At 34.5% G+C, this 20,420-nt stretch overlaps 1 protein-coding gene and 2 long non-coding RNA genes across 3 annotated transcripts in view; 1 reads left to right on the top strand and 2 right to left on the bottom strand.

Moving 5' to 3' along the window:
- Nucleotides 1-20,420, top strand: part of LOC149076543 (uncharacterized) — a 374,649-nt gene that overhangs the window by 157,698 nt on the left and 196,531 nt on the right. The gene's annotated exons all lie outside the window — the stretch shown is intronic.
- Nucleotides 7,272-10,439, bottom strand: LOC149076547 (uncharacterized). Its single transcript, XR_016194073.1, has 2 exons — nucleotides 10,325-10,439; nucleotides 7,272-7,574 (listed from the first exon to the last, which is right to left on the bottom strand). It is a non-coding gene; the product is annotated as an uncharacterized LOC149076547 (long non-coding RNA).
- LOC149076546 (uncharacterized) lies at nucleotides 17,374-19,328 on the bottom strand. The gene is made up of 2 exons (XR_016194072.1): nucleotides 19,198-19,328; nucleotides 17,374-17,637 (listed from the first exon to the last, which is right to left on the bottom strand). It is a non-coding gene; the product is annotated as an uncharacterized LOC149076546 (long non-coding RNA).

Raw genomic sequence — 20,420 nt, 5'->3', positions numbered from 1 at the left:
ATTCACCTAGTGTATACCTATAGGTCGTATATATATATGAGCTGCAATCGAATAAAAGACGGCAGGAGAGTGTGCCAAGACACTCGCCACCTCCACCACCACTCGCGCGTTGTAATCGGCTCATTGCGGTGCCAGGACGCACTTGATGACGATTACACAAAAGGGACGAGGTGGATTCTCGGTCCCTGCTCGCCTCCAATAATCCGAAATTGTTACCAGGCAACAAAGTGGACGACGACGTGGTGTTGCTTTGCTCGTTGTCTAACTGGTCGGTACGTCGTCCCGGAGAATTCAATTACTCCCGTGTGTTTGTAACACGACCAGGAGAAGAGCCGTTTCTAAATTAAACTCGTATTGGTTGGAGGAGCCTTGGAGGAGAAACTAAAAAGAACAAGAGGCTACACATACAAATTCCCGTGTTTTGAGGAAATCACACTCCGTGATATTTTCCTCTGATGTGTTTTTAGCCGCCGCGTTTGATACGAGCCGAATATAAATGAGGGCGGAAACATTAGCATCTTTAATTGGAGGATTATTGGAAACTCAAGCGAAGAAAGAAAACGAGCAGAATGCGATGCAGCCGGTGACAGATTGGAATTAAGTGGATTAACAGGGTTGAGTTAGTTGCAGTAGGGTTCAACGGGTAGTCTCGAAGCGATCAGAAGTTCGTGGCTTCGATTGGTCTTCAAAGAAATCCCAAGATATCCCTGGTTATTCCGCCTCACTCATTTTATCACTGCTTAACGTTGCTATTCATTCGATTCTTTTGCTCACGAAGTTATTCAGCAGTAAATCTTTCGCATTCAGAGTAACGACATTTCGAGAATTAACATCTTGTATTCAAGTTGGAGACGGGCTGGGAAATTGCATATTTCTCATAGCGGACACTCCCCGTTAGCTGACACTTTGGAAGCCGACCACCACTGTACCTCCAACGAGTTTCGAACCTGGATCCTCACGATGACATGCACTATATACTGAAGAGGAAACCATTTATTTATTCGAAACTAAAATGCTTCACATAAACAGACGTTTTCTTGTGAGAGACACAAGTGGAAGCCAATTTCAGTCAACTTTCTTATTTTCTGCTTTAGCCAGAAGGCACAGAAATCTAGTTTCGGACTCCGATAACAGCCTGGATCGAACTCTGTTAAACTTGGTGTGTGTCAATAAACACGTTAAAACAGTGAAAATAAGAGTCGAAAAAAATCTATTCGGTTTCCAAAAGAGAAAGTCTTCTCTTACACCACTCGGCAGGAAATTGCAAAAGTCTTTTCTTGCCGTCTCTCCCACCTTTTTTTCCCTTGCAGACAATTACTTTCAACCAATGCCACTTGGAAAGTCATTAAGATCCCCTTTCCAGAAAAGAAGGAGAAATAAGGGGATAGAAGGAGTAAAGAGAAATAGGAATGGAAAAGAAAGACTGAATATAAGAGGAGAGAGATCCATCTCTCTTTCTTTCTGGATCTAAAAAGAAACCCTATCTTAGACTATGTGTGCGTGTTCGTATATCTTTCGTGCCCTTTGGGTTTTTAGGTTTTTTTCCCCCATTCCCAGTCCACAAGCAAGCCAACCGGAATAATTGATACTACTGGTTCTCAGTAAAGTATATACATAAGAGTAGAGCGGGGAAAAAAATGTGTTCCAGCCTCTTCCGTATAAGAGGGAAAACAAACTTACACAGGTAGCTATTTTCAATTGGAACGTTATATCATTCTTCCTATTCCGGTATTATTATATGATAAAATAATGATAAATATCATGATGGAATGATCAAGTTTATATGAGGATGGAATTAAATGAAAAACTATGTCTTAAGCAACGCTGTTTACAAAAATCATGGATAATGTCATTTGGATATCGTAATCACTTTTCCAAAAAACGGAACGGATCGAAACAGCATCATGGGAAAAAATTCGTTTACAGTTATCGGGATTGCGGATAATGTTATCAGTTTCTTTTTTCCGTCCGTCAAAAGTTTTTTTTTTGCGCGTATTCTGAAGCTAAGGTTCAACCAAACTTATTATTTTCCTTGTAAGATATCGTTATCAGCTTGCAAAACTATGTAGGAGGCTAGAAGATGTTCTCTCCTCCCTCCCTCATTGACAAACATTCCTGTATTTGATGTATTAAGCGGTTCCTGTGTGTGTTCCCTGTGATATGTGTACGTTTGGAGCTGCTTTTGCAATAACCTACCCATAGTGAAGGTTCAAAAAAAGTTCTTTCCTTCAGGTATATATATATATTTATTTTATTGTACATAAAAAAGTATCGTAATTCGTGATATGCATTAGACAGTTCCATTCTAACGCCTCAAAATTTCTGAACAAAAAAAACAGGATTTTAGCTTATAGGGGAGAAAAAAAAAAGTCCCGTTTTTTTTATAATTGAAAAGAAATGGAACGATTGAACATTTTCTAACCAATTATGTAGGAAAGAAAAACAGAGTTGTTCGGTTTTACCAACATCCCGTTTGACCAAACAGGATTTTATTCGGTTATTGTTATCAGAAACTCCGAGTCCCGAAGTGATCACATTAAGAACGTGGGCTGCATATATAAATTATTCGGGTTGTTTTTGCCGTTAGGGAATATGAACTGACTAAGTCATAAAGAACAGTCAACATCGTTGTAACTATCTGGTTTATATTAAACATTATATTTTAAATTAAAAATATAATGTTTTTGTTTTTTTCTTTGTGAATCATTTTCCATTATTCGTAAAAATGATTCACCTCAAAGACAGATGAAGTAAATAGAAAGTTTGTCCAATGTATGTGGTCACTTCATGATTCCCAATTTAGAAAGTAAAATACTGTCGCTGGATCTGTTATTTTTTTGTTTCTGCTGTCAGTTGGCTCCTAAATTATTCCTTATTTGTTATAACTTACTCATTTATTCCTCATATTTATTAATATTTTGCTGGTCCACAAATTGTTTTCCATATTTTTTTGCCGGTCCGCTAATTATTCGGCCCTTTTATTTATCTTTCTCCAGTCTGTAAATTATCAACCGTATTACGGACGTATGCCGTTTTTATGGGCATTGTACAATATTTTAATTTATTGCATTTTTAATTTGGTTGCTGTATTTTAGAAATATATGACATCCATATTTGTTATGGGTATCCGTTTCTCCGCCACCTCGTTAGGCATTTTGCCTGTTATGGTATTGTATTTGTATTTCCCCTTCTTGTATGGGGAATAATTATGTATTTCATTTCGTTCCACTATCTTGCATTTTGGTGAAATGATTTATGATAATCATGTTCTATTGTTTCAAGTATAAGAGTAGTATGTACTTTCTGTTTTGGGTTTTATAATGAAATCATTATTATTATTTCCCGTTCACTATATTGTTACTCTTGGAGCATAGGAAAGTCCCTTTATCCTGGAGTAACATTGATTCTAGAAGCGTACTTCTGTCCGATGACAAAAAAAAAAAAAATCCCGGTAACGTGCAGACCCAAGATACGGCATTCATATTCGAAGTGTTGCATACTTACGAAAGCCATTTTTAAAACTGGCTGTTGCGAAGATATATTTTGGAAAGAGAGAAAATTCAGCGGCCCCTCCGGGGAATCGAACCCACGTCCTTTCACTTTCCGGGTGAACGCCCTAGACCACTAGACTACAGAGGCACCGAATCTCTCACTCTTTCCGTCTGGTCGGGCCATCCATGTACGGTCCCTTTCAGTGTACGCGAGCTCCACGGAAACATTGTGATACTCGGTGCCTCTGTAGTCTAGTGGTCTAGGGCGTTCACCCGGAAAGTGAAAGGACGCGGGTTCGATTCCCCGGTGGGGCCGCTGAATTTTCTCTCTTTCCAAAATATATCTTCGCAACAGCTAGTTGTTAAAGCCTTCGTATGGTAGCGGAAAGTGACGTCATCCTTGTGTTGCATACTTTCTAAAATAAAAAAAAAATGGCTTTTTTACTTGTTCACCCTGTCCTAAAAAATCCAACTAGAAAAGTTCCCCAAAAAAAAAAAAATCCGTGTTTTCAAGTGCTAATTGTATAATAATAATAAGTGCTAATTATATTAAGAAGCTCATTCGCTAAGATTTTTGAATTCGCAAAACGCTGAAAATGAGGTACAAAACGCATAAACATATGTTCTTGTTTCTCTCACATTTTTAGTGGTTTTAAAATTCAAATATCTCAGCTTATTATTATTGCATTTTAAGACATGAATTTCGGACTAAGGAGAGATGGGACAACAACTTTCGCTCTAATTGGGATTTTTAAGACAGAAAAAACAAATAAAAGTTAATTTTTTGATTTTGGTAACTTTACAACCTCTTACAATATCAATGACGGATCCGAGGTCTACGCGTATTCGAATACCTTTTCCAATTGAAAATATGCTTCTAGGATCTCGAGTTATTTTAGGATAAAGGGACTTTCCTACGCATCCCGTATAATAATTTATTTTGATAAAAATCATGAAAGGAAAAAAATTGAAGAGAATTGCTTATACCATTGTGTATACGGAAAAAAAATGGTTTTAAAAATTCAAAATCCTTCAGGGAATACGTTCATCGGTCATCAATCATTGTTTTTGAATTGCAATAAATGTCTCATTTCTAAGCCATAAAACTAAAAATTTTACTAAAAAAAACGATAGAAATAGAAACTATTGATGGATGTTTGAGATAAAAGCTTTTCATTAAAGATTTCTTTGACCTTTGTAATCAACTCGCAGAACTTAAATAGTTCTAGGTTTTCAAGTTGATACAGAAAGAAGGTAATCAACCTAAAGAGCAGTGATTGCAAATCGTATAATGATCACCGTTTATTCATCCTTGAAATGAGTTTCTTCTTTGTCTCTATAGTTGCTTTTATTTAAAGATTCGTATTGTAAAAGATTTATGCACTGTATTTATATTATACTCTCTCTGAACGATGGCATTCACCTTGGCCATCGATATATCCAATTTTTCTTCTCTCAAGTTCCATTTCAAGCAAATTATGCTCGTGACAACTCCATTACTCATCCTGTCAGTATTCATGAATCTGTGATGTATATGGCGATCCTTCATACCTTTGAAAGGTACATGACATCGAGACAAGAAATACATTTCTCGATTTCGACGATACCCATGATTCCGGGCAGCCCATTTTTATACGCATATATCGTATCATAGTGGTACAGTAGTAATGGTAGATATTTCTTCGTGTAATTCCTCCTGCTCTTTGAAGGAATGCGATCATATCGTGAGTTTTGAAGGATCGTTATGGCGATGGAACAAAACGGTTTGATTTTTTTCCTTTTATTTTATTTTTTGGTATGGGAAGGATATCGGTGTTTGAGATCCGGAAAACATGAAATTCTTTTAGTACGAAAGAGAGAAAAAATAAAACTCTCTTGTCTTTCCTGAACAAGAATTTATTAATTGGATTTTCGGAATTATTATTTCGAACACATTTAATTCAAAGAATAAAAGACAAAGATTACCTTTTGGGCGAGTAACCTCCGCTATATGAGGTTATATATTTTTTGTCAGTTCTTTTGTCTTTTTCTATGCTACTGAAAAAAAGAAACTTCACATTCCTAACTCGTTCCGAAACGCTTCTAGCTGTGGTTTTCATCACATTTTTGGGTATACTTACATTTGTGTTCTTTCTTGTGTCTATCGAAGAATAATAATAAATAATTTCTCATTATAACATTGATGCCATCTCCCTACAGCGCAAGGAAAAGAGTGCAAACATGTGCCAACCCTCCCTACAAGGAAAATAGAGCTGATGCCATGTGTATATATAATACTGTTTATTTCCTACTATTGAATTACATTTCCGATCGAGCTTCGTGTAACAGCAAGACTGGTGATACACACACAAAAGAGGCTTGCTAAAGATCCACACAGAGAGCTGGTATTTCGGATCATCACTTTCAGACTATCGAACCCACCAAATCTCCTACATTATCAAAAGGTAAAAGATCCAATACTTCAGTAATGATGCACCCGACGAGACTGCTTTCTGCCAAATGCAAGCAAATTACGGCAACCATGACGAACTGCAGGACCAGCGCTTCAAACCAAACATTTGACTGCAAGGAAATTAAAAAGATTCTAATCAAAAAATTATTTTGTGCATGAAAAATTAGAGCAGAATTTGAAAAAATTTAAGCTATTAATGGGGGGTTTTGGCTATGGTAATGATGTGTTTTCACTTTTCATCACTTCAATCAGAAATATTCAATATGGAAATTTGTGAGCGGAATCAATCGACGTATTATTAGCTGACGTACAATATATATTTATGCATGTATAGCAGAACTGGTGAAATCGCAAAAAAAATCTAGGCTCCGGAAAAAGAAATGTAGGTGTCAAAAATTTTTTAAACCGAAGAAAAAAACCCCCAAAATATTGCTTCTTTTGACCTTTCCAGGGCATATTGACCCCCTTTTATGTTGGCAGATATGCTGTTATAAATTCCAAACACTTTGTGCTGCTCTCATCCTGCAATTTAGTAACTGCATAAAAAAATTTTAGGCGCCAATGCCATTTTTTTCGAGTCGCCATGGAGACCTGGCACCTGGGATTTGCCTGCCCTGATATATAGGAACAATAAACTCTTTTCTTCAACAATTATCTTTTGTACATATTTATGTACAGTGAAACCTGTACAAAACGAAAGATCAAGAGACTGAAATTATTTTCCGTTCCAGACAGGATTCGATTTATTCGTAAAAGCCACATATTTCAGTCACGCATGTTATCATTGGTAATACGGGATTTCATGGGAAATCTCATACTCCCAAAAAAATTTCTCACGATGCGTGGTTAGGATCTTGCATTATGAAAACTCTTATAGCACTCAATAGAGAAACCGCAGACCACGGGTGGTATGGAATCCTTACCTCCGGTTGGGTGGAGCAAATGGTGCATTCTATGTGTTTCTTAGATACCAATTAGGAATCTGCGTTACCGACCATTTACAAATTTCAATTTATAAACGATTTTTCCCTGATGACAACTTGCTGGGTAACTTTGTGGTCAAAGTTCCTGCGGGCGTTGCAGTGACGATTCTCCTTTGGCAGCAAATCCATGAAAGCCAATGGAGACGAGAACTATCGAAAAATTTGTAAATAAATATAGTAAACTTTATATCCTTCGAAGGATGATATTATATTGAATGAATTTTTTTTTCACCGATAGTGAACGGAATTCACGGAATTTCCCAATAACATGGAACCAGGCATTTCTGCATAGTGAATCCAATATAAATGAATGAAAAACGAAAGAGGAAAAGAGAGCTGATAAGCTATGTGTATATATAATACTGTTTATTTCCTACTATTGAATTACATTTCCGATCGAGCTTCGTGTAACAGCAAGACTGGTGATACACACACAAAAGAGACTTGCTAAAGATCCACACAGAGAGCTGGTATTTCGGATCATCACTTTCCTGTTATCGAACCCAACAAATCTCCTACAGAATCAAGAGGTAAAAGATCCAATACTTCAGTAATGATGCACCCGACGAGGCTGCTTTCTGCCAAATGCAAGCAAATTACGGCAACCATGACGAACTGCAGCACCAGTGCTTCAAACCAAACATTTGACTACAAGGAAATTAAAAGATTCTATTCAAAATTTTGTACATGAAGAAGTAGAGCAGAATTTGAAAAAATTTAAGCTATTAATGGGGGGTTTTGGCTATGGTAATGATGTGTTTTCACTTTTCATCACTTCAATCAGAAATATTCAATATATAAATTTATGAGCGGAATCAATCGAGTTATTATTAACTGACATACAATATATATTTATGCATATATAGCAGAACTGGTGAAATCGCAAAAAATCTAGGCTCCAGAAAAAAAATGTAGGTGTCAAAAATTTATATATATATATAATATATATACTCGAAGAAAAAGTTTAAAATATTGCTTCTTTTAATCTTTCCAGGGCATATTGACCTCTTTTATGTTGGCAGATATGCTGTTATAAATTCCAAACATTTTGTGCTGCTCTCATCCTGCAATTTAGTGATTGCATAAAAAAATATTAGGCGCCAATGCCATTTTTTTCGAGTCGCCATGGTGACCTGGCACCTGGGATTTGCCTGCCCTGATATATAGGAACAATAAACTCTTTTCTTCAACAATTAACTTTTGTACATATTTATGTACAGTGAAACCTGTACAAAACGAAAGATCAAGAGACTGAAATTATTTTCCGTTCCAGACAGGATTCCGTTTTATAGAGGTGCACATAAAAACAAATGCAGTAATTTATTTCTATCGTTTAGGAAACTCAAGTTTTGAGAACATCACCCTCACTTCTCTAAACCAACGAGTGTTAAACAGAGACATGCATATTGTTATTTCGAATTTTTTTATGTTTGCTGTTTCAAATAACTATTTGATATTTGAAAAACACGTGAATCGTGAAACTTCAATATAAAACGTTACCCTGAATAGCAATACAATGAACACTTACTTTTGTCAGAGATGGAAATTTTTTTAATACGGTGACACCTCGATATAACGATATTCTGAGAACCAAGCAAAAATATCGTTGTATCAGGAGGTAAAATTAACCTTACGTGTTATCAAATTTGCGCTGTTGTTGTCGTCATCTTTTCTACATCGACGTTGTTAATAGCATCCAAAAATGCGTTTTCATGTATTTATATATTCGCCGCCAAAAAATTCAAAACGATTTTGAGCAAAATATAAAAAAATATCGTTACAGAGTGAGTTATTGTAGTAAATGATATCGAGTGTCGTTGTAGCGAAGTTTCGCTGTATTTAAAATAAAAATTGAGAAGTTGCATATCTTTTCAAAAAAATAGTAACAATGAGATCATTAATCAATAACGTTTGTGAAAGAAATATTCTATATATTTGTAACACTTAAATTTTTTTACGCCTCAACGAACTCCATTTTTGTGTTCAAATTCACAATACACGTTTCTTGTGGCTGATGTCCATCTCTGAATGAAAATCTGAGCAGTACAACAATTCAGTCTCCCTCTCGTATTACTGTCCCGAAATTATCAAACTTTTTCCAAGAAATAGAGGTGTTATCTAACAAAAGTCACACCATTCAAATCATAAATTAAATGCTAAATAAGCTTTTACTAAATTTTGAATTGTAAATCCGCTTCCCAAGCCCGACCTCCAGAACCAGTTGAAAAAGGGGGATCAGAACGACTTAACTTTCCTCCCATTCAAAGGACAAAAGCTTGTACTTGGCCAAAAATTCTTTCCGTTTTCGCAGGTTTTGTAGCTACAGATAGACTAAATATGCCTTCCGTTTCCACGTTAGACAGTTTCCATCCTAAAGAGGTTTCCTATTATTGAAAAAGCATTAATTATTCTCAAGACTATATATTTGTTCCATTTAAAACCGGTTTCCGTCTGTCGCAGTATTCGTCTTAGATAGGTTTCACTGTATTTCATATGTTCAATTTAATTTAGTCGCAAATGAGAGACCATCCCTCTCTTTAATTAGTGAAGTCGAGGGAACTTCCTGATTTTATTTCTTGGCCTACCTGCCGCTGCACTACGTTTCTAAAAACATAATAAGTTGGAGGCTTGTGGCACTTACGCTGATGTGGCACCTATGTTGATATCTGCTTCAAAATAAACACTCACCAAGAAATTGGCCATGAACATAATCATATAATAATCAAATACCAATTAATTTAATAGAATTTAAACAATTCAGAATTGGTTCTGGCAAACATTTTTGAAGGAATATCTGCTTGTAGAATACAAGAAACGATTGCATGCTTGCCATCTACCCGTTACGGTACAACGGATAGTCTGACGTATCTCACCCTCAAGAAATACTGTAGTTGTTTGAAATGTATCTCTAAATCCAGGTATTCCTCTTTTGCTGTTGTAAATCTGTGTGTTTTAAAAACCATTCTCATTCTCATCCTCTTCATCAAGTAATATTGCGTACTTTTACACACTTGATATCTTTTGAGAAATTTAGATTCCATTGTGTATGTTATCTCGCCTAGCTTTAAAATACATAGTTAATATAATCAAGTTTCTACAACAGCCGTACAGTTGTCACATATGTATATATAATTTTCGTAGTACATAACAGTAATATATATAATTTTCGTAGTATAAAAAATATTTCATATGTGTATATAATTTTCGTAGAATTTAATTTGATAGCTTTTGTCAAAATACTGAATGTGAAATATACTAAATGTAAAATATACTAAATGTAAAATATCCAAAATGCAAAATATACTGAATGTACTGAAAATACAAAACTATACGTTCTTGTGATAAATCCTCAAAAAATACAAACCAGAATTTGATATGTGTAAATTTTTTAGACTTACCATGATGTCTTTCGCAGAAAAACGTTTGAAAAATTCAAACTTGAACGAGCACTGATATTCTTGATACCGAAATATCTTCCTAGTATGAAAAATGGAGAGAAGCTGCTTATATTTATACGCCTTTCTGTATCTCTTTAGAAATTCACTTTTTCTCTTACATCCGATGTTCAAAATGACTCGAAGATTGCTGTTTTCAAGATAGTGGTGACAAGCACAAAAAAAGGTTAAATGAAGTAGGTATGTGCAAAGTCACCATATACGCGAAATCAAAAATATGATGAGATCGATCGCTAATTTCGTAACAACAGGCGATGACTGACAGCTTTTCAACGTCATAGTAAATGATAAACGATGCACATCACATAATCTGTGATATTGTCCTTGAAATTACCGACACTCTAAAGCAATATTTCGAGAGAAAAATGCCAGTGTCAGAACGTGTAATTAGTCGAAACGTTCCTACCACCTCATTGGAACAGTAAAAAATTCCAGTGAGTAATTGTGAATGTACTAATTACGGAATTTTTCAGAAACGTGACTTGTGAAATAAGATATTTGCTTGTTATTACTTTGGAAATGATGGTCATGATTCCTGTATCGGGCGGTCATCGGTATAGAGGAAAAAAGATTTAAATGAGATATATTTACACACCTTACAACAGTCACATTCAGTTCAGAAAAATTTAAATCAAAATGCCAGCTTCTCGCTTCCAATTTTGAATTTAGATTGAAGAGACGTATAGTTAACTGTATACTGTATATATATATACTTACACAAATTCACTCATACATAGTTAGGTTCCGCTATAATTAATTCCGATTCAGCAAACAAATATGATATTGCCAGATTTTTGATTATTATCACTTGGAATAGTTTTACGGATTCGTATCTTGAGTTGAAAAACGAAAAGTATTTATTCTTCTGAGTATCTTCGTGTCTACGTAAATATATGTGGACAATTTTTTAATAAGAATTTTAAAAAAATGTATTGATGCGCGAAATTATTAATATCGTACATTAAATTAAAAGCATTTCCCAGTTTTGTGTGATTTTTTTTCATTCAATGTTTTTGATATTGTTAAGAGTTTTAATGAATATAAATATCTTATATATCTTTTCAGATACAAGTAGATCCCTAAACTGACCACACACATATCCCTCACTTACATCCCAAAAATAAACTCCCAACAGTTCTCCACAACAAGGAGACGGGATGTTTGGCGGGTAGAAGCATATACATATCTGATTATATTCTCTCAGCTCAATTTTTTTCATATAGGTACATATTAGAAAATTACTTTCAATTTCTACTCATTTGTTAAAGTATATTTATAGTTCAGGAAATAAAGAATTGCAACAACAGCAATAAATCAGTCATCATTTTAAATTTCTGTGAGGGATAGGTTAGATTCTTTTGTCTCGACAGTTTTCCGACTCCTGGTCTGAAGCGTCTTAACATGTAACGATAACGTGTGTCCTTCTGGTCTACTGCTAAAAATGCCCTGCAAAATCACTATATCATTCCGACCAAAATACGGGCTGATACATCCTTTGAACCAACCGGTTTCTCTCTAAGGTCTGTGCGAATCTCAACCTTTTTTTTTTATTTGGACTCATCCACGATGTGAACTTCAATTCCATTTTTTTTCCGAATAAAATAATTTTCACTTTAGAAAAAAACAAATGAATGATACAAACACTTTTCCAAGAAGCAGAAAGGTCATCACTAGGAAACCATCGAGATCTACCCGTACAGATATAATAAGATACAATAATTCGGTATAATATAAGGTGGGGAATGATGGCAGATTGTGAAAAACTACAGCGATTTGTTTGTTCAACTATAGAATGCCATAGGTGAATAGAAAAACGTAAAATGTATCAGCAAAAATTGGTAAACACATAATACACATTATTCAGACTGTCACAAATTGTTTGCACAACAGATAGCTCTGCAACCGTTCACATTAGACGCATATTTCTAATTACAAAAAAGTTTTCAAATGACATGCAGTTACTTAAAATCTTAAAATTTGTTTGAGGGTTCGTATACATAAAAATAAAGAAACAAGCCCAATCATAAAGTTGTTGCCCTGTCGTTTCTGAGGGGAAAAACATGTTTCCAAGTGCAATATTCGCTATAAAATATTTGAATTTAAAAAGCGAAAATTTAAAAAACTCGAAAAGAAACTAACGGAAAACCATTTTTTATTCTTATTTATGATAGGGTAAGTTTGATAGGCTCACTCTCTCAGTAGTGATCTATCAATCGAAGTCATACTAAAATTTTTGTTTTAAAGATAAAGCTGCTGATCGGTGCAGGCAGGGCCGCAACTAGATACCTTTTAAGGGAATAATAGTGGCAGGGAATTAAGGAAAGTTCCTAGGGCACATTCTATTGGTGAAATCGTTGGTTTTAGAGGCATACTTCCAATTAGAAAAAGTATAAAATAATGTGTAGACCATAGATACGTCATTCATATTGCACAAATAGTTCCATACTTATGTTTTGAAAACTAACTTTTTATACGCATACCCTGTCCTGAAAAATACAATTGGAAAGTTGTTGCGCTGTCTTTCAAAAAAATCCACGTTTGTAAGTTCACTGAGATATTTGAATTCATAAAATAGGCATTCATAAACAGCATAAATATGGGAAAGAAGCGTTGTCCGTTAGTTTTTAATGTTCTTTCCCAATTCTTCTCCGATTTCGAATTCAAGTATCTCTATGAATTATACAACATACGGTTTTGTAATCCCCGAATATTGACTCATACACTTCAATGTATTTTCACCTCTGTCATTACATACCTCTCTTGAAACATACGCTGTGGATATAATATTTAGAAACATGGAATGCTTTTGTTTGGGTGAGACAGGGCAACAACTTTCTTATTGAGTTTTTTAAGCACAGGATATAAAGTCCGTAAAAAGATATTTTTTTTTCCTTCAATAACCTCTTATGAATGACGTTGTCTAAGTTCTACACGTTATTTGAATAATTTTTCTAATTAGAAATATGGACCCTAGGATCAAGTGTTCGCCAGTAAAATGTGGCTTAGGGATTTTCCTTGCTACCCTGTATGCGATGAGAAAGTTAATAGTCGGAAATAAAAATACGAGAGTGCTGAAAAATAATAATGATTTTTAGTACAAAATAAATATTTAATGGAATAACACAATAATATATGTTTTACAATAATGTGAGAACTCTCACACTGATGGCAATATAGTTTAGCTGCAAATTTTTTTTAATGTAATATTTACAAAACACTTCAAACGACATTTGAATAGCTTACCATTGTATATATTATATTGCATTAAATCGCAGTACCATCCCTTCTTCTCTAAGAAATATCAATGGCTTCACCATGGCTTCACCAACAAACGATTCATTTTTTTTTTGGAGTTTGTAGCCATTTTGTAATTTTTTGTGGTTTGTAGCTATACATGGATATCTTTACCGAAGTTAATGTTTTTGTTCCTATTAAATGTCAAACTCTATGTTATAATTTTGCACATTACGAACCTAATAATCATGTTTACAGCAAAACAGCAGAAAAAATAAGTGAGAAAACGAACTTACAGTTGCAGAATATTTTGAAGTTAAATACAGTACTTAAAAAAGTTCAGTCCTGGGATGATTTAAAAAAAAATTTGGTGATATATATATAGTCTGCTTTTCTGACGAGTGCCATTTCTTCGCTGTCAAATCTCGCCATCTTTGCAGCATCATTATGTCGATTCCTGTAGCTGCTTCTTGTTGCTCAATGCATTTAATGGCAGTTTCTAGAGCCTTAACTCCGTCGTTATGTGAAATTCTGTAAGCTCAACTGAAGACAGCAGCAGGAAAGAGTTAAAAAAAATTGACTTTACACATGACATCCAACCAGTGTCGTCTTAATGCATTTGTTCCCGGGCACGGCTCAGTAACCTGAAGTTCAGAGAGGCCTCATGAAAATGAGATCTGGTTCAAATTAGCGAGAGTAAGCATTTCTAACAAGGTAAGGGGAAGGGTCTTCAGAAAATTCATTTTAGCCGAGGGCCTATGATATATGCTAATTTTTTTTAATATATTTTATTTATTTTTTTTAATTTCTATTTTTTGTGAACAAATACGAAATTTCTGTCCTGAATTTGTTTTGCGAATAAATGCGAAATTTATGATTTAAAATTTTTTTTTTTGCGAAATTTCCGATTTTTTTGTGAAATTTACGTATCCTTACGATACACCAATGTGTATTGCGGTTAAAAAACTTCACAGGGGCAATAAATCTAACAAAATTTAGTTTATAAACTTTATCCTACCGGTTAATATTTTTTTGCGGTGAATAAACACCCAAAAGCACGTTTTTTGGTGGAATGTGGTTATTTTTTAACGATGCCGATGCAGAAAAGATGTCAACAGCAGCATAAATCTGATGAAGGTAATGATAATGTTACCTCCCGATATGTCTTAATTTCTCTACAACGATATTATTTTTTTTTTGGCTCACAGAATATCGTTATATCGAGGTTTCACTGTAGTATTGACTAATTTCAGCATCACAAAAGCTCACAGGGTGTCTCAAAACCCTACCGCCAAAATCAAAGTGGTGATATAATACATGCTAAAACAAACACTTTTTTGCAATAGAACCCAGGATGGTAACACATTTATTCAGGAAATAAATGCATCACTTTACTTTAGAAGTCGCCAAAATGTGACAATCTTGCTCACATCATAAGGAGCGACAGGGGAATGTTTTTCCCTTCCTTCCAGTCTCTCAGGCTATCTATATATAGATATTATAAAGTTGAAAAATATGGTTCCTTTCCTCTCTAACGGTATGATGTGTATGCTGGGAGTAAGAGTGACATTCACCCCCCTTTCAGGGTTAGTTTAGGGGATATTATTCTCCCTAATACGGGGTGATTATAAAAAAACTATCCCGACATATGGGCCCCTAACTATCATACCATTCACAGAAACTGAATGAAATTTTGGCATAAGGTATTTTGAGGTATGCGTTCAAGAATGATATGGAAAACAACAGTGTCACTCTAACAGTTACGGTTACTGTGAGAAAATTTCGAAAATATCAAATGGCAACACCAAGTTTTTTGTATTGGAATGTGATCTCCATACTGAAAAACACTAAATAGCGTTGGAATGGCACCTGTAGCACGAAAATCCCCGGAGCTAGGCAAGGAAAAAGTAAAAAGGACTTTGCCGTGCACCAGAGCATTAATGTTCGTTTCATTCGTCACACCGTTTCTTCGGCTGAGATCCCAGCCTGATTAGTCCTCCACAAGGTCATGTGGAAAATTTGTGAAACACAATAAAATGCTTTATTTTATGCTGCTTCTTTGTCCTTATTGGTTGTCCTCACTTTTAGTCTATCTACCGCCGGTGATTTTCATGCTACAGTTGCCGTTCGAACGCTATTTAGGGTTTTTCACAATGGAGATCACATTCCAATACAAAAAACTTGGTGTTGCCATTTGATATTTTCGAAATTTTCTCACTGTAACCGTAACTGTTAGAGTGACACTGTTGTTTTCCATATCATTCTTGAGCGCATACATCAAAATACCTTATGCCAAAATTCCATTCAGTTCCTGTGAATGGTATGATAGTTAGAAGCCCATATGTCGGGATAGTTTTTTTATAATCACCCTGTACATACATCGCCATACGGCAATTTCCAACCAGTGGAGTTGGGTGGGAAATGAAGGCCATCGGTGGTCGCCCTATGCTCGGTAGGTAAAGAACTTGCTTCGAATGTTCTATGCCCGGATTCGAACTCGTGGACCTTGATGGTAACCTTCATAATGGAAGGCGACCATCTTTACCACATCTTTTATTGCATTGTATAGCGGTAGTATTATTTTATCGAAGTGTTTATGGACATTTGTGAAAAAAAAACCATTTGTTTGAATTAAACCTCATCTGAATCCATCAATTTCGAAATTTATTTTATTTTTTATAACATCCCAATTTTTCTTGGGATAATGAGAATAAATACACGTTTTGAAACATGGTATGGGTTTGATGAAATAAAACGTGTATTTAAACAAAGCTAATGATATCTATAATTCTGTGGTCAAATGGCAAAATGTTACAAGTCACTTTTCCCAAAAAATTAAGTTGTTCGCATTCTGGTGTCTCGTTCGTCAAAATTTCGACCCTCTCTCTCCGTTTATGAGAAACCAACGGAAACAAATCGCAGTAAGTAAAAAAAAAAACCACAGTATCACATTTTTGCAAAATATTGTTTACAAATTTTGCTCACGTGAAATTTTGAAAAAGTGACTTATTACATTTTGTCACCTGAGCACAGAATTTCAGGCGCATACAACGTCAGCTGTATTACAACATGATTTTAAAACTTTCTTTCGATAAATTAATTTTCTCTCCATCGAGCAATACGCATATAACAAGATTTTATTAAGTACTGGTATTTTCATTAGTACTGGTACTTGGTATTTTCGTACTGGTTAATAACACTGTTGAAAAAAAAAACCATTTTCAATTTTAATGGTTTTAGGGTATATTGGGGCTACTGATTTCAAAACCGGTGTTGGTTTTGCCGATTGGCTCTAGTTTTTGAAATAATGCACACTTTCTCAACATTTCAATATAGTCTGCAGCCACTAATTTTTGCGTAGAATTTTTGCTTTCAATTTTTTTTTCACTTTCCTATTTTAGTCAATACATTATCACATTTATATCGTTGCCAGACATCAGTGCTCTTTTTATATTGATATTAAGTTTATTTATGATTTAAAATTCGCGCAGATTCAATGTGACTTGTACGCTGCTTATACATTACCATTGAAATATAATTTTTACTTTATCTCAAAAAATAGAGACAATCTGACAAAACCAACGTCACATTTGGAATCAGCGCTCCAAAAACATCCTAAAATCACTGTAATATCTTCTAGAACCAAATCAGTGTCGCGCAGTTGTAATATTTCCAATTCGCAGAATGGAGTTTCTCAATCGAAGTAATGATTTTCATATAATTATCAAAAGGCTAAGTAAAATAACAAAGACAATACAGAAGTTTCTAATCATCATTTATTCGTATATATGGCATTATACTTTTTTTTTTTCATTTTCACGCGATGCTGTTCCGCAGTTTGCCCATATCGTTCGACTGACGCGTATCGTTGTCTCCAGCTCTCAAAGTATTCCAAGAGTAGCGACATCTATGACTCCTTTAGTTGCATTGAAGAAGCATCCGAGGAGACCACACTGGGCCATTTGTAGACATATCCCGATAATGATGACAGATTGAAAAACTACAGCGATTTGTTTGTTCAACTATAGATTGTCATAGGTGAATAGAAAAAAGTAAAATGTAACAACAAAAATTCGTAAACACATAATACACATTATTCAAACTGTCCCAAATTATTTGCACAACAGATAGCTCTGCAACCGTTCACATTAGAAGCCTATTTCTAATTACAAAAAAGTTTTCAAATGACATGCAGTTACTTAAAATCTTAAAATTTGTTTGAGGGTTCGTATACATAAAAATAAAGAAACAAGCCCAATCATAAAGTTGTTGCCCTGTCGTTTCTGAGGGGAAAAAACATGTTTCCAAGTGCAATAATCGCTGAAATATTTGAATTTAAAACGCGGAATTTGAAAAACTTGAAAAGGAACTAACGGAAATCAATTTTTTTTCTTTTATTTATGATAGGGTAAGTTTTGATAGGCTCTCTGTCAGTAGTGATCTATCAATCGAGGTCATACTAAAATTTTTGTTTGAAAGATCGGTGCAGACAGGGCCGCAACTAGATACCTTTTCAGCCGGGGCAAGAACGCATTTTACCGCCTAAATGCAATGTAAAAGAAGCAGTTAAAGGGTGAATTCGGCGCCCCCTTACGTCCAGCGCCTGGGGCACAAGAACCGCCTGCTCCCCCCTCCCAGTTGTGGCCCTAGGTGCAGATATTTTATAGTAGCTGCGCCGAGAGGAGACATGCTGCGCCATGTAGAATTGAGAGGCAGAAATATGTTTCTGACCGAAAAACATTTATCCTTAACATTTTACTACTGCCGGTAATAAAAGTACTTTAAAGCACCACTAATTTTTTAACCCGAGTAACATCTTTTACATACGTTGCTGGGTATCGGTATTTTTTGTGGTATAAAGGCTGTATAACTACATAACTACTTTACGATTACCAGATAACGCCACACAAGTGTGAAACAACTAGTTATTTCAATATTTTAATTTAGAAAATTCAGTTATTTTCTCCCTCCCCCCCCCCCCCACGTAAAAGTGTTCATTGCATCACACCTTTGAGTAATGCAGTAAAATACTGTGTTTAATATCAAAACAAATTATGGCTTTCTTTGTGGTAAAATAAATAAATATTCATTGTTATGTTTATTCAACATATTTGAATTGGTATTTTTATTTTTATTGTAAGTGTATATTGTTGACGGACTTCTCTAGTGTACCACGTTAGTTAATTTCCCGTTGTGTAATAAATAACTTTTTTTCAGAAATATATTTTTTGTTTTTAGGCCTTAATCAGAATTAAAATAAGACCTACGAAAAATTTTACATGATAAAAATTTTTATTTTTTATAGTGTGATAGTGAAAGGACTAAATTAAAACTAATAATTAACTTTGAAGAAAGTCAAAGGTTAATTTCGAAACAAGAACGAACACACACAGAAACCGTTATAAAATTTAGTGCATTGAGTTATTTAAAAATGAATTATAATGAATTTAAATACATACAGTGGGCCTAGTTGTAAAAAAATATTAAATAAAATACAAGACAGAATAAAAAAATATGTTTTCTTACTAAACGTTGCAAATAAAAGAAAAAATTCATTTTTCATAATCGAATTTCCAACTTACCATATTGACTGTTATTTTTTATGGGAATCGCAGCTAAGTACGATCGCCGGTAATATCTGAAACTGATCTCTTCAAATCCTAATCCCAATAGACGAATCAAGACGTTAGTGTGAGAATCAAAAAATGAAAAAATATTCTATATATATATACACATGCGCGTGTGCTTTTTTCGTCATCGATTCATTAACCAAAAGAATAAATGAATAAATAAACTTCGTATGTTGTTTGAATCTAAAACTAGTTACGTATCAAAAAGGAAAGTCATTGAAAAAAAACGGAAAAAATCACAAGAATCCCATAATAAACACGTGATTAGCTCATGACTAGACGGAATTTCGGAACATTGGTAGTCAATGCGATATTGCATAAATTTATCACGATGACATCGGTTAAAAGTCATGTATGGGGATGATTTTGCCAGTAGTTATTTTTGACTGTCAAGCGCTCGTGTAAAATTTTATGGTCATCATCACACGACATGAGCGTTTTCAATAATAAATGATAACACAGACTTTTGCGTCATACGAAAATGAATATCCACTCAGATAATCATTCTTCAAATATGTTCTTTTCTCTTGGTTTCACTAAAATGATCTTTATGCAAATTTGATGAGAAAAATTTTGATCACAATATCGAGTTTTCTATTGCAGATACAGTTAATTTATGTTTCAAGGTAATACAACAGCCTTTGTCAAAACGCATGGTAGATTAGTCATTAAAACGGCATGTAGAATAGTCTTCGAAACGCACGTAGTTTAACGGTAATAGTTTAGTAGCACGTAGGTTAGTGGGCAAGTGGGGCATAAATGCACGGACATCGTAATTCATGCCCCTGGACGACGTTAACGAAAAGCAAACATGTAATAATGATATCAAAAGCTAGATGAATAATGCTGCAATCTAATTACAGATTCTAATTCAGTTACATAATGTATGTAAATAGATTATTTTTATATTCCATGCAAAAAAAATCAAATAAGAGCAAATGAAGTGAATCAAAATTTTAACATTTTTAAATTGAAAAATTTAGTATGATTTTCTGTAATGGTCTGGTTTTTGTTCCTAGTCATAGACATATGAAGAGAATGGGAAAAAAAGACATTTCGTGCAGGAAAAAATTTAAAAAAACCCATCAGGTGAGTGGTTAATCGTCAAAAAACAAAATATTTCTGATATTTGCAGGGGGGGGGGGGGTTTAGAATCGTCAAAAATACCTGTACTG

The sequence above is a fragment of the Pholcus phalangioides genome, unplaced genomic scaffold (assembly GCF_987345545.1).
Source record: "Pholcus phalangioides strain wild (caught in Gottingen) unplaced genomic scaffold, Ppha-v1.0 ptg000015l_1, whole genome shotgun sequence".
Taxonomy (NCBI): domain Eukaryota; kingdom Metazoa; phylum Arthropoda; class Arachnida; order Araneae; family Pholcidae; genus Pholcus; species Pholcus phalangioides.
The sequence above is the reverse complement of the archived record's forward strand: the minus strand, read 5'-3'. Positions and strand labels throughout refer to the sequence as shown.